General features: G+C 42.2%; 1 protein-coding gene across 1 annotated transcript in view; it reads right to left on the bottom strand.

The window, feature by feature from the left end:
* The window catches only part of NEGR1 (neuronal growth regulator 1), a 1,123,335-nt gene that overhangs the window by 990,706 nt on the left and 119,987 nt on the right, over nucleotides 1–12,642 (bottom strand). The window lies entirely within an intron of this gene.

The following is a 12,642-nucleotide window of genomic DNA, read 5'->3' as shown; positions in this document are numbered from 1 at the left end:
TTCTTTCTTTCTTCTTCATATTCTTCTGCTTCCTCTTCCTCTTCTTCATCTTCTTTTCTTTTTTCTTCTTCTTCCTCCTCTTCTTCCTCTTCCTCCTCCTCCTCCTTCACTTCACCATTCTCTTCAGCAAGTGCTGAGAGCCTCCTCACCATCTAGCTGCTCTCTTTCAACGTGCTCCAATTTGTCAACGTCCTAGAGTGCCCAACACCCCAGATGTGCTCTGAGCAGGGCAGAATGGAGTCAGGCTGTCGCTCCTGACACTCTAATCCTATTAATTCAGTCTAAGATTTCATTAGCGTTTTTGGCTGCCAAATCCCACTAATGACTCATATTGAGCTTGCAAGCCACTAAAACCTCCTGGTCTTTTTCATATAAATTACTGTCAAGTCATGTCTCTTCTCTTCTCTACTGGGTACAGTTGACTTTTTTGAACCCTGGGTCAGGGCTTTACATTTATCCCTTCTCCACTTAAGATATGAAATCTGAAGAAATTGATGAGCTTAACATTCCCCGAGGATGCTGTTTTTAGCCCTCAGAAGTTAAGCTAAGTAATTTTCTTCATTTTAATGCAATGTAATTTATTGTGATATTAGCAGTGTTCATGACCCTAAGAGGAATTTGTTCACACAGCCTCTGAAGAGCTCATGGCCAAACTTCTTGTCAGTTTCCATTTTATCGTTCACATAATTTCCAAGGTCTTTTACTCCAACCGAAGCCATAAATCCTGATCTGGGGGCTTCCATGTTCTACCAAAGCAGTGTTACTTAAAGTGAGATCTAGTGATCCCTGTGGATCCCTCCGATCCCTTCAGGGACTCTGTAAAATTAGAACTCTTTTCATAATAATGCTAAGAAGTTTTCATTTCTTGCAAGTCAAATCTCAATACATATAAGCCAGATAAACAGAAGTTCTTTGGAATAGTCTAAATAATTTTTTAGGCATGTAAAGAATACATTGTAAAGGTAATGAAAATAATACAGCCGCTCGTACCACCCAGTGAATTTAGAAGCAAACGTTTCATAAGATAGAGGAGATGAGCATCACCTTTGTCCTAAAGATAAAGGAAATCAGTCCCATGAGGTGGAAGTGTCTCAATGAAAGGGCCCAGAGAGGAAGATGGCAGAACTCGGAAGTCCAGGGCTTCCAAATTAATGACTGCAGCAAACACCCAGTGTGGAAATGCCCGCTACGACTGCTGATCGGCTATTCAGCTAGAACTAAATTTTTCTTGGGCACTGAGTGGTGAGGTGGCCTGTCCCATGGCCAGTATTTGATAGAACAAGTACTTGAATTCAGGTCATCCTGCATTGAAAGTCAGTTAGCTCTGGCCAGGGCAAATATGTGTCTCCCTCATAAGTCAAAATGGAACAGAAGGGTATGCCCTGTCTACATCCCAAGGCTGCTGTGATAGTGAAATGAGATAATATATCTGACCCTGTTCAGAAAACTATAAAGGGAAATATAAATAGCTATTATGGTGATGATTATGGGATTAAAACATAAAATAGCATCTTAAAGATAGAAGGAAATTTGGAGAACATCTAACCCAAACTCTTCATTTTGCAAATGATGCTATTTCTATTAGCCGAAGGGCAAGAGAAGAGGATGGACATAAAACAGATTCTGAGAGAAGCCAAGGTGACACCAGCAGGAGCAAAAAAACATTTCTAATCTTTCTTTCTTTTTCTTTCTTTCTTTCTTTCTTTCTTTCTTTCTTTCTTTCTTTCTTTCTTCCCCCCCCTCTCTCTCTCTTTCTCTCTCTCTCTCTCTATTTCCCTCTCTCTCTCTCTTCCCCTCTCCCTCTCTCTTTGTCTTTGTCTCTGTCTGGCTCTGTCTCTCTCTGTCTCTTTGTGTTGCTCTCTCTGTGTCTCTCTGTCTCTGTCTCTCTCCCTCTTTTTCTTTCTCTCTTTGTCTCTGTCTCTCTGACTTTCTGTCTGTCTCTGTCTTTGTCTCTGTCTCCCCCCCCACCCCAGGATTCTGAGGCCAAACTTGTGAGATCCACAGCCAAGTGGCCAGTGCTGAAGGAGGAACCGGCATTGCAAGCTCTTAGAAGGATTTCCCAATGAGTCCACCCCAGGTTTGTGCTCACTCCCCACTGCTGTGGAGTCTGGGGATGAGGCAGCTAGTTGGTGTCTTCAATCCAATAAACATTTATTAAATGCCGACTATGTGCCAGGCTCTGTGCAAAGAACTGGGGATACAAAAGGAGACAAAAGCAGTCCCTGTCCTCAAAGAGTTTACAGCCTCATGTAAATAGAGGTATGGAATAGCACAGACAATGGAGTGGAGGATTAAGACAGGAATATGTGAGTTCAAATTCTACCTCAGAACTTATCTACTTAGGTGATGCTGTGTCTGTCACCAAAGCTCTCAGCCTCAAGTTGCCCAATCTGTGAAAGGGAGATAAGAATAGCATGTAGACTGCAGAGTTGATTCAAGACTCAAATGAGATTCTATACAGCACTTTGTCAACCCTAAGAACTGTACAAATGTTGGACGTGGCTCCCCAGCCTGCCTCACCACCACATCCCTAAACTCTGTCTCTTTCCTTGTCTTTTTTATTTGACTTCTATGACATCTTTCATATTTACTCCTTTCTCTCTCTCCAATTAGCCATCAACCCATTTCGGCTTCCCATCACTTATTGCCAGGGCCATTGTGATGGGCTTCTAGGTGAACTGATCTTTTACAGTCTCTTACAGGAGTGTATATAATGGGGGAGCTTTGGAGCTGGAAGGGCATCAGATGTCATCAGGCCCTCATGTTACAGGTGAAGAAACTGGGGTTCAAGTAAGTCAGGAGATGTAGGATCATAGGAGCAGAGATTTAGATCCATCAGGAATCTTTCAGGCCACTGAGCTAAACCACCCCATTTTACAAGTGAATAAACCAAGGCACAGAGTTTTTAAGAAACCTGCCAAGGGTCATACAATCAATATAGATACAAGAATGGATTTGAACTCAGATTGAATGACTGCAAATCCAGTGCCCCATAGTCTACACCAGAGTTATGAATTTCCCAAGATCATATAGGTAGTAAATGTCAGAGGTCAAATTTGAATCCCAGTTCTCTGACTCCAGAGTCAGTGTTCTTTCCAAAGTCCCACATCTTCCTGCTTCAGTCCATCTGTTGCAGCAAGCACCCCAGTGTCCCCAGGGTGCCTGCTCACACAGGTTCTTGGATCTGCTTTGTTAAAGGAAAGCAACTCAAAATGGGTTAACAAGCTTACTTTAATCAGTCAGACATATATCGTTTACCTTGTTCAGGTGAAAAGGTCAGCACCCTGAACCTCAAAGTATACAGGCATAATTATCAAGACAGAAACATCAAGTAGACAGATTTCCAAACTGTCCAACATCCATACCCAGTCAACATCTGGGTTTCCACATTCTGGGTTTTTCAAAGCCGGGGGACTCTCAACAACGGCTTCCCAGAATTCAGATCAAATCACAGAATACTTCTCAAAGTGAGTCCCAAAACAAAGCTACACATCAGGGCTTATATAGCCTTCTCCTGGCTCAGAGAATGTAACAACCTTTTGGACCCACTGGCCAATCAAAAAGTATCAACTGAAAAACAAGCCTCCCACCCCAGTCTCCAGGTGCACTTTAGCCTAGGGGCAGGGAAGATCTTTAAAATTTACATTCTTGTTACACCATCCTACACAAGATCACCTTCTTAAAGCACAAACCTGCACAAGTCACTCTGCTACCCTACAATTTTCAGGAAATCCTTATTGCCTTTTGACTATAATAGTAGGGTGGCATGTAGAGTCCTTCACTGTTGGGTTGAAATCTAACTTTCCAGACTTATTTCACATTACTTGTTTCAAACTCTATTTTTAAAGCAAAGCGGCCTGTTTGCTGCCTTCCAAAGTTAGTATTCCACCCCTCCCATCTCTGTGGTTTTAGCAAAGGTGCTCCCCTTATCACTGGAATGGACTCCCTCCTAACCTCTGCCTCCTAGAGCCTTCTTCATGGGAAAATTCATGTTCGAGTTCAAAGCGGATATGTGTCCTGATCACCTTAGCCATCAGTCCTCTATTCTTATTAGGATTAGCTTATGTTTACATGTTAAATTTACTGGCTACCACTTCTTCCTTCCCAGTATTAACACCTTGAGAGAAGCAACTTCTGCATTTTTGTCTTTGCATGCCCTGGAATCTAGTACCATGTCTAGTATATGGGAGGAACTTAATAGATCCTCATGGTTTGATTGATTCACTTTCTATACATTTTGCATTTCCTTACCTACATAATCATTGTCCCCCCATTATAATGCAAGTTCTTTGAGGGAAGGCAGGGTTTTATTTTCTTCTTTCCCCCAAGTGCCAACTACAATGCTTGACACATAGTCAGTACTCTCTAAATATCAGTCAAATGCAAGGTAATGTCAGAGCTACAAAACTCTCAAGATGGCCCAAATGCTATGATAAGGTAGCTTCACTTGGAAATCCTAATTAAAACTTGTGCAATAAATATCGCATACCAGAAGTTCTGAATTTCTGAAGAACATGCAGGAATCATTCTTGGTTCTAACTTTGTAGCACAATTCAAGATTCAGGGCACTTATAGACAGAGTTGGGAACTTAACTCAAGCAATTAAAGTCTACCTCTAAGTGGTGTGATTGTGCACAGAGCACTGGCCTTGGAATAAGGGAAGTTCTTCATGAGTTCAAATATGGCATCGGACCCTGATGTGGCCCTGGGCACACTGAATGTCTTAACCTCTCTCTTCCTCAGTTTTCTCATTTTTAAATGGGGGTGGTAATTTCACTATGCCTCTCATTGCTGTTGTGCTGAAGAAATGTGATAATCTATATAAAGAGGGACTTTGCAATATGATAAAGGTCTCCCGTCTCTATGGCCACCATCAGAAGCAAAAGAAATGTACTTTGGAGAGTGGGATAATCTAATCAAGTTTCAAAGGGAGCAGCAAAAGGTACTACTTCCATTTCTAGAAAGTATACCATATGCACTTCCTTAGAAACACATTCCCCAGAAAAATGGGCATATATTGTAATAAGAGACAAATACATAACTTCCAGTGTCTCTATTGGCACTAATTTCAAAATTAGGACTAAACTATTTTGGAAAGTATCATTAAAATAATGTATAATCCCTAGCACACAGTAGACACTTAATAAATACTTATTGTTGATTTATTGAATAAAAATTCCTGCCCTACTAATTCTTTTTGGCATGGAGGTGTCCCTGTAGACCATCTGGTCAAGAGAACACAAGTTCTGGCAAGATGTTAACTGAGGGCCTGGCAGCAGATGACAAATCTGTGGTCTGAGAACCAGCCAAATGAAATTCAGAGACACTCATCTATAGGATGGCCAGAGGGCGGGATATTCTTCAGCCTTACTTCAGATGAAAGTAGGAACAAAATATAGCCATTACAAAGAAGAAGATTTAGGTTTACTGTAAGGGAAAAGTTCCCAGTAATTAGAGCTCTCCAAGTACCGAATGGAGAGCCCTGGGAGGTGGTGGGCCCCCCTTTTGAGAAATCTCCAAGGAAGAGCTCGATGGATATTTGTCAGGAAGATCTAGAAGTGATTGTAGTATCTTAGCTACAGAGGTAGAAAGGGTATCTGTGGTCTCCTGACCCAATGCTCATTTTAGTGATAGGCAAACTGAGATTGAGGGAGGTTAGGTGACTTCACTAAGGTTATCAAAGTAGGAAGGGTCAGCGGTAGATTTGAACCCAAGTCCTTGATACCAAGAATACTGTACTGTGGTGATAGATACAGGTTGCCTAGATCTCCTCTTGGGGTATGGAAGTTTGCCTACACCTCCATAGAGGGGTTATGCAGGACATCCATAGAGAGAGTAGTTACAAGATAAAAATCATGGATCATTGATGTATTAAAGGAGTTCAGCAATACAGTGATGGCGGCCTTGAATAAATCATCTCTTGAAATTCACACTGAATCATCACTTATTCTGACATACTCCTACTGGGTTCTCTTTGCATATATCTATATAAATTACTTTAAAGATCATGATGATTCCTACTCTTTACTCTCTAAATCTTGGAACAATGACTACCCAAGAGCAATAAAATGCTGACCCACTTTAGCAATTGGATCACCATCTTAACATAGACATAGATCAGCATTATTCAACTGGCTTTGCCCTGACGACACTATTTGGAGTGTTACAGAGTACTTCTTGTGCACATTATTGCATTGTGGGGGTGACCCTGGGCTCTGGAGAGACCACCTAGTTAAAGTCCACACTGCTAGGGACTCCCAAGGTAAGTGTGAGCTAGGTAATGGGCTGGATCTCTGCTGTCCAAGGATGGGCCAATGTGAGTTTAGGAAGGCTCATCTCTGGGTCTCAAGGTGATTAATCAGTAAGCCACATCAATGCTAAAGGATTATCTACCAAATCGTAACTCCTAATGGGATTCCAGTCTGCATCAGCGAAGGACTTCCCTTCACAAATGAAATTAAAAATACTGGGAGTACATTTACTTACACACATACATATAAATAAATATATGCACATAGAACTGCATATTAATGAAATATGCACAAGTTGTATGTATATAGGTAACATATGCCCTTGTTAATGTATGTGCATAAACATATGACTACATGAGGTCAACTGCATAGACAAATGTGCACGTGCATGTATATACTGTGTATTCCTATTCATAATTATCTAATGCACATCTCAATCTGTATGAGTGTGTGTGATATCTATGTGACTGCTTAATGAATGTGTAAAGTGTATGCACACAGAAGCACATGGGCCCTTGTAGATATGTGCCTACATGTATGTACACATGTGTTTAGCATGTGTATGTGTGAATGCTTATGTGTATGTTCATTTATTGTGCAGTTATTTCAGTCATGAGACTCTCTGTAACACCATTTGGGGTTTTTTGGGGCAAAGATACCGTAGTGGGTTGCCATTTCCTTCTCCGGCTTATTTTACAGATGAGGAAACTGAGGCAAACAGGGTTAAGTGGCTTGCCCAAAGTCACTCAGCTATTAAGTGACTGAGGTCTGATTTGGACTCCGGTCTTTCTGACTCTGGGATCTGTGCTCTGTGCACTCTGGTGCCATGTACATAGGCAGGTGCACATCCATCTATTTAAGCTGGGTAATGTGTTAGATCTCACACATGGGAGTAATTACCTAAATGTACAAGACCCACATTGATTACATGTATGTATATAATCATGCAAATGTTTGTACACATACAATACGTCCATGTGTCTGTATCCATGTGTGCATATACTATGTAATTTTCAAATTTGCATGACACTTTTCTATAATTATGTGTGTGATTTACATAATACTATGACACAGCCTGGGACCAGCCTGGTGACATCATAGACTTGGGGCCTCCTGGTAACCTGCCCTGGGTCCCAGTGAAACCTGTCCCCTTCCTTCTCTGCACATTCGAGCCTGGTCCCCCTGAGAAGCCAGCCTGGGGAAGCCTGTGGGCCCCTTCTTAGAAGGATAGACTCAGTGCATGAAATGGAATGCACTGGATTACAAAGGAAAACAAATCTCTCGCCATTCGGTCATCCCGTCTTTAGATTGGAGGGGCTCTGTCTGAAGGAGCGGCTCAGGGCCTTGTCCAGGTCTGAGGCCTGGTGTCTTGTCATCTTCTAGGCCCTGCTGCTTCTCCTGTCTCCTGTCCATCAGTGAGAGATAGTGCATAAGTGCTATTCAGCACTTATGACGTTCCAAAACCATAAATAAAAATGCTAAATGCTTCACCTTGGGGGGAAGAAGGGGCTCAGAGTATGGACCAGAGACCTGTGAGTAAGCCATTATTATCTTGCTGTCACACAGGCATCAGTTCCAATCATCCTTCAGGCATTTTCTAACTTCCAGATCCAAACAAAGTTACTTCATCTCTCTCTCAGCCTGGCTTTGCTCCCCTGTAAAAGGAAGAGGCTGGTTCTTTGACCTCTGGGGTCCCTTCTGGCCCTACCAACTCTGATTCTAATATCCAGGAACACCCCCTGTCTAAGAGAGTCGGTAAGATTGTACTTCCAAAGGGAGGAATCTCAGTCTATTTTTATATGTCTGCATGCCAGGATTTTTTGATATGTACATGGAATATTTTACAGGGAAATAATTGTCATGAGCAATTCAGTTTTCTCCTGAATACCTTTATTTTGCATATGATGTTTGGCAGCTGAACAGATAACCATTCTGAGCTTGCCATTTCTAACTTTTCCACCCCAAACATTTGTTCAAGGCCTCCTGCTTCCTCTGCCCTGTCTCTGGGTTACACAGAGGCCTGCTGGTAGGTATCATAAGACAGACAAGAAGAAATCAAAGAGGTTCCACAAAGGACAGGATAATCTTTCTTGCAGTGGAGAGATTAACTCCAAAGGATAAGTAACAGAAATATCATCTATTCTAGGCCTTGTTCAAACACTAATTGTACAGTGGGATAGAGCTGCAGCAGCCAAATGTCACTGGGTGTATCATAGGATCCGGGGCTGGAAATGACTCCAGAGGCCAGGGAATGCTGCTCCCTCATTCTACTGATGAGGAAACTGAGCACCAGAGAGGCTGAGACTCTGTGATCCTTTGTGTCACACAGCTAGTAGCCCCAATGGATTATTCAAACTCAGGTTGTCTTACTTGCCTACCAGTGATCAAAGAAAACAAATAAAAGACCAAATTGCACTTATGAGTGGTGTAATGATACTGTTTGACCCTCAAATGCATGATCCTCCTTTAAATATGATGGTGGTGATGATGATGATGATGATGATGATGATGATGAAGATGATGATGGTGATGATGATGATGATGATGATGAAGATGATGATGATGATGATGGTGATGATGATGATGATGGTGATATCTGGGGAATTAACTGAGTCAAGATCATTGTCACCCCCCCCCCGAGGAACAATTACAATTTGCATACGTCTAGGAAAAGAAATAAACACCCTCCCATTTCTTCCATTCATGCCTTTCTCAATCATATATATATATATACATATATATATATACATATATATATATATACAATTTTTTTTCCTTAAAGAATCAAAGCCTCCCTCATTTTGGGGTTGGTGTCCATTAGCAGCTCTTTTGAGCTTTTAGCCCCCACGAGTCATTGCTGTGGCCTCTCCACGGTGCTTCCAAACTGCCCATGGCCTCTCTGTTTGTCTGAGTCCTAAGGGCCTCTCTTCACTGTGTCATCCTGTCACTGTAGTTACCTTGCCCTCAGTTTCTCACCCAATACCACTTGGCAGCTCTCAGGAAAGACTCGACCAAATCATGATGTCAGGAGTCACATATTCTTCAGACCTCCTGTGACTTTTCTTGCCTAGAATGCTTCTGACAATGTTCTCAAAGATTCATCTTCCTTTTGTGAGAGGAAAGAGAGCCCTGTACTCTAAATAGTCTTCAGATATTTGTTATTTTTTCTCCCTTTGCACTCTGAATTCCTCTGCCAGCCCCTTTCCAAGCTAAGAAGCTTCACAGGATCTTACCCAGGCACCAAAAATAGGCTCATGCACAACGTCAAAAAATACCAGATGTAAATTCTTCCCCAAAGACTGAAATGTTGAGTTTTCTGTTTTTCCCTCTGAATTCAATGCTATATGTCCCAAGAACTAGGAGATCATGAGGAGAAAGCAGCTCTAAGATCTGAAAAGATAATGATTTTCCTATCACACCTTTTTTCACTAGTAACATCTCAGCCCTTGGTGCGATTGGTGGGGGAAGCAGACTGTAACAGGATGGGCATGCTACATCATTGGTTGTTGTGCCCCCACCCCCTCAATGTAAGCATAGTTCTGTTCTCTCTCTACCTCTATTTCATTTCAGCCAATAAAGCCTTTGTGGGAGCTGGCAAAGGCACCAGATCCAAGTGGGGAACTTGCCATCCTCAGAAGCAGAAAGATGCGGGATAAAGGCAAGCCTCCGAAGCGTGCTGACTTTGTCACCCTTGGCACATTACTTCACCTCTCCTGCCTCTAGGCAGCTTGCTAAGGCTCTATGTGCAGAGCAGGTGCTCATCTGCATTGGGAGAGGGTGTTTCCTCCTTGGGAACAGTTTAACCCTAAAATCACCATGCTAATTGGTGCGTGATTCATATCCCCCAGTTTATTTGTTGACAATGGTTCTTCTTGTCATTGTTCTAGTTGAGCACTAGCATGGTCTTACTCAAGAGTAGCAATATTAGCATTTTTTCAAACGGTGTCTGTCTTCAGGAATAAGTAGTGATAAGTGTAGAATGAATATATGCTATTTCTGGCACTGTGTGTCCTTGGAGAAGTCACTTAGCATCCTGGGTTTCAGGTTTTTTCATCTTCAGAACGAGGATTATGGAAATGGATGATCTCTGATGTCCTTTTTGGGATATAAAATCTATGATCTTAGAACTTTTGACTTCTACTAATGGAGTGACCAAGGCAAGTCCCTTTACCTCTGAGACCCTCACTTCTCTCATTTGTAAAACGAATATAATGATAATATTTGCGTCACCAAATTCACAGAATCATTGTGAAGAAGGTGCTTTACAAATGTTAAAGAATTTTACTGTGTAAACTGCTGTTATAATTATCATTAGCAATATTATTGTTGTTATTTCTTTTGTTTAACTGGAAATAGGGGATGGATTGGAGGGAGGAGAGGCTTGAGGAAAGAGCCCTATTAGGAAGCCACTGGAACAATCTAGGCCATGGGCGATAAAGGCCTGAACGAAGGTGGCAGTGGGGTGAGTGGAGAAGAGTCGGATGAGAAACATTGGGAAGGTAGAAATGAGCAATTTTGCCAATTTCATCATTTGCTGGGTGCCAGCGATGGGTTCCCAGCATGGCACCCATTTCCAGTGCCATTTCTCTAGTGAGAGCTCTGTTGCATGCTGCCTACTTTCCACACCCAACACTAAGCACTGAAGAATAGAGAGCAGGAGAAACAGGCTGTTCTGGAGCTAGGGGTCCCCCTGCCTCCGATCTTCAGAATATGAGGGAGCCTGACGCCTCAGCCCAATGCAGAAGCCCCCTCTCATTTAACCCTCCAAGCAATCAATCAGATTGTGCTGAGGACTGATTGTGACTGACTCTCTCAGCCGAGCAATTACATGGTGCAATGTGTGAGAAGTGAGAGACAATGAGGACTTTCTTTTCCCTGGAGATCTGCCCAGTGGACTGGAGATAAGAAGGAGATAAACTGCCTAATATCAGCTGCAATATGGAAATGTGGCTTCTCCTGCTGTCTCCAAGCTAGGGATTTCTGCAGCCTGCCCTCCATTTCTTCATTACCTTTGGAGGTCACCAACATGGGATAGGGGCCAGATGGAATAAAGGCAATGAATGATTTATCAGCTCAGAGTTGGATATTAAAAGCAATATCTCATGAAAACTCTTTCAAATTCTTACGTGCATAGACTATGGCTCAGTAATGACAAATGCTAAATCATCTGAGTCCACATTCAAGAGATGGGAAAGAGGGACGGAATTGGAGTCCTGAGACCTTAGTTCAAATTTCAGGTACTCGCTAGCGAGGAAGTACTTAATTCCTTGGATTCTTAGTACTTGCATCTATCAAAAAGACATAACAATACTTACATTGCCTAGCCCATCAGGTTATTGCAAGGAAGGCATTGTACAAGTGAGATATTATTATTATTATTGCTTTTTTGGAGGGGGGAAGGTAGGGCAATTGGAGGTAAGTGACTTGCCCAAGGTCACATGGCTAGTTTTTTGTTGTGTCTGAGGCTGGATTCGAACTCAGGTCCTCCTGACTCCAGGGCCAGTGCTCTATTCACTGCGCCACCTAGCCACCTGAGATATTATTATTAACGAAGATATTGATTGTGGACATTCCTCCAAGACATACTCTACTGGATACCACAGAGAGCAGATTTCAGGCTTAGAGAATTGTGCAAGCAAAGTCACAGAGATGAAAAAGCATGAGATTTGTCAGTGAAAGTTGAGCAGGTCAATTTGACTGGAATACAGCTTTTTTACAGTAATTGTATGAAAAAAATCTTATGAAAAAAAGGCTGAAATGGAGGGAGCCAGTGAGTCCAGTGGGCTTGAATGCCACGCATAAGGAGATTGGATTGGGTTGGGATTTTTTCAGCATCTTCTAGAGAATCGGTATCCTCACGACCAGAGGGGGAGCCCACCTTTACTTGTTCCTCCATTATCTAAGAAGACATTTAGGAGTCACTGCACAGGGTCTCTTCCTCTGCTTCTACTTCTTTTTTCAGTGTAGGACCATTGAAGGTGACCTGACAGTTCTGCTCTCAAAGTCATTTTTGTTTCATCATTTTTTTGGTCTCTACAATCTCCTTCTTTGGGATTCAGAGGGTTGGGTTCTCCGTGGCCACTTCACAAAACGTTTCTTCCAAATCCCTCACTTGGTGAATGTGTGACACATTTGACTGCCCACTCCCTCCCCCACTCCCCACCCCTCATATACTTGTGTGACACATAATATATTGATTTTAACAGGCAGAAAAAAAAGTCAGGGAAGCTGAGTACTGAGTGGCTGAGAGAGACAGACAAACAGATAGACAAGACACATAGACAGATAGAAAGATGGATGGATGGATGGGTGGATAGATAGATGATAGATAGATAGATAGATAGATAGATAGATAGATAGATAGATAGATAGATAGATAGATAGATAGATA

Source organism: Petaurus breviceps, unplaced genomic scaffold (assembly GCF_028583685.1).
Source record: "Petaurus breviceps papuanus isolate PSGF00001 unplaced genomic scaffold, PetGlider_PUasm1.0 207, whole genome shotgun sequence".
Lineage (NCBI taxonomy): Eukaryota > Metazoa > Chordata > Mammalia > Diprotodontia > Petauridae > Petaurus > Petaurus breviceps.
Note: the sequence above shows the minus strand (reverse complement) of the source record. Positions and strands in the feature narration are given on the sequence as shown.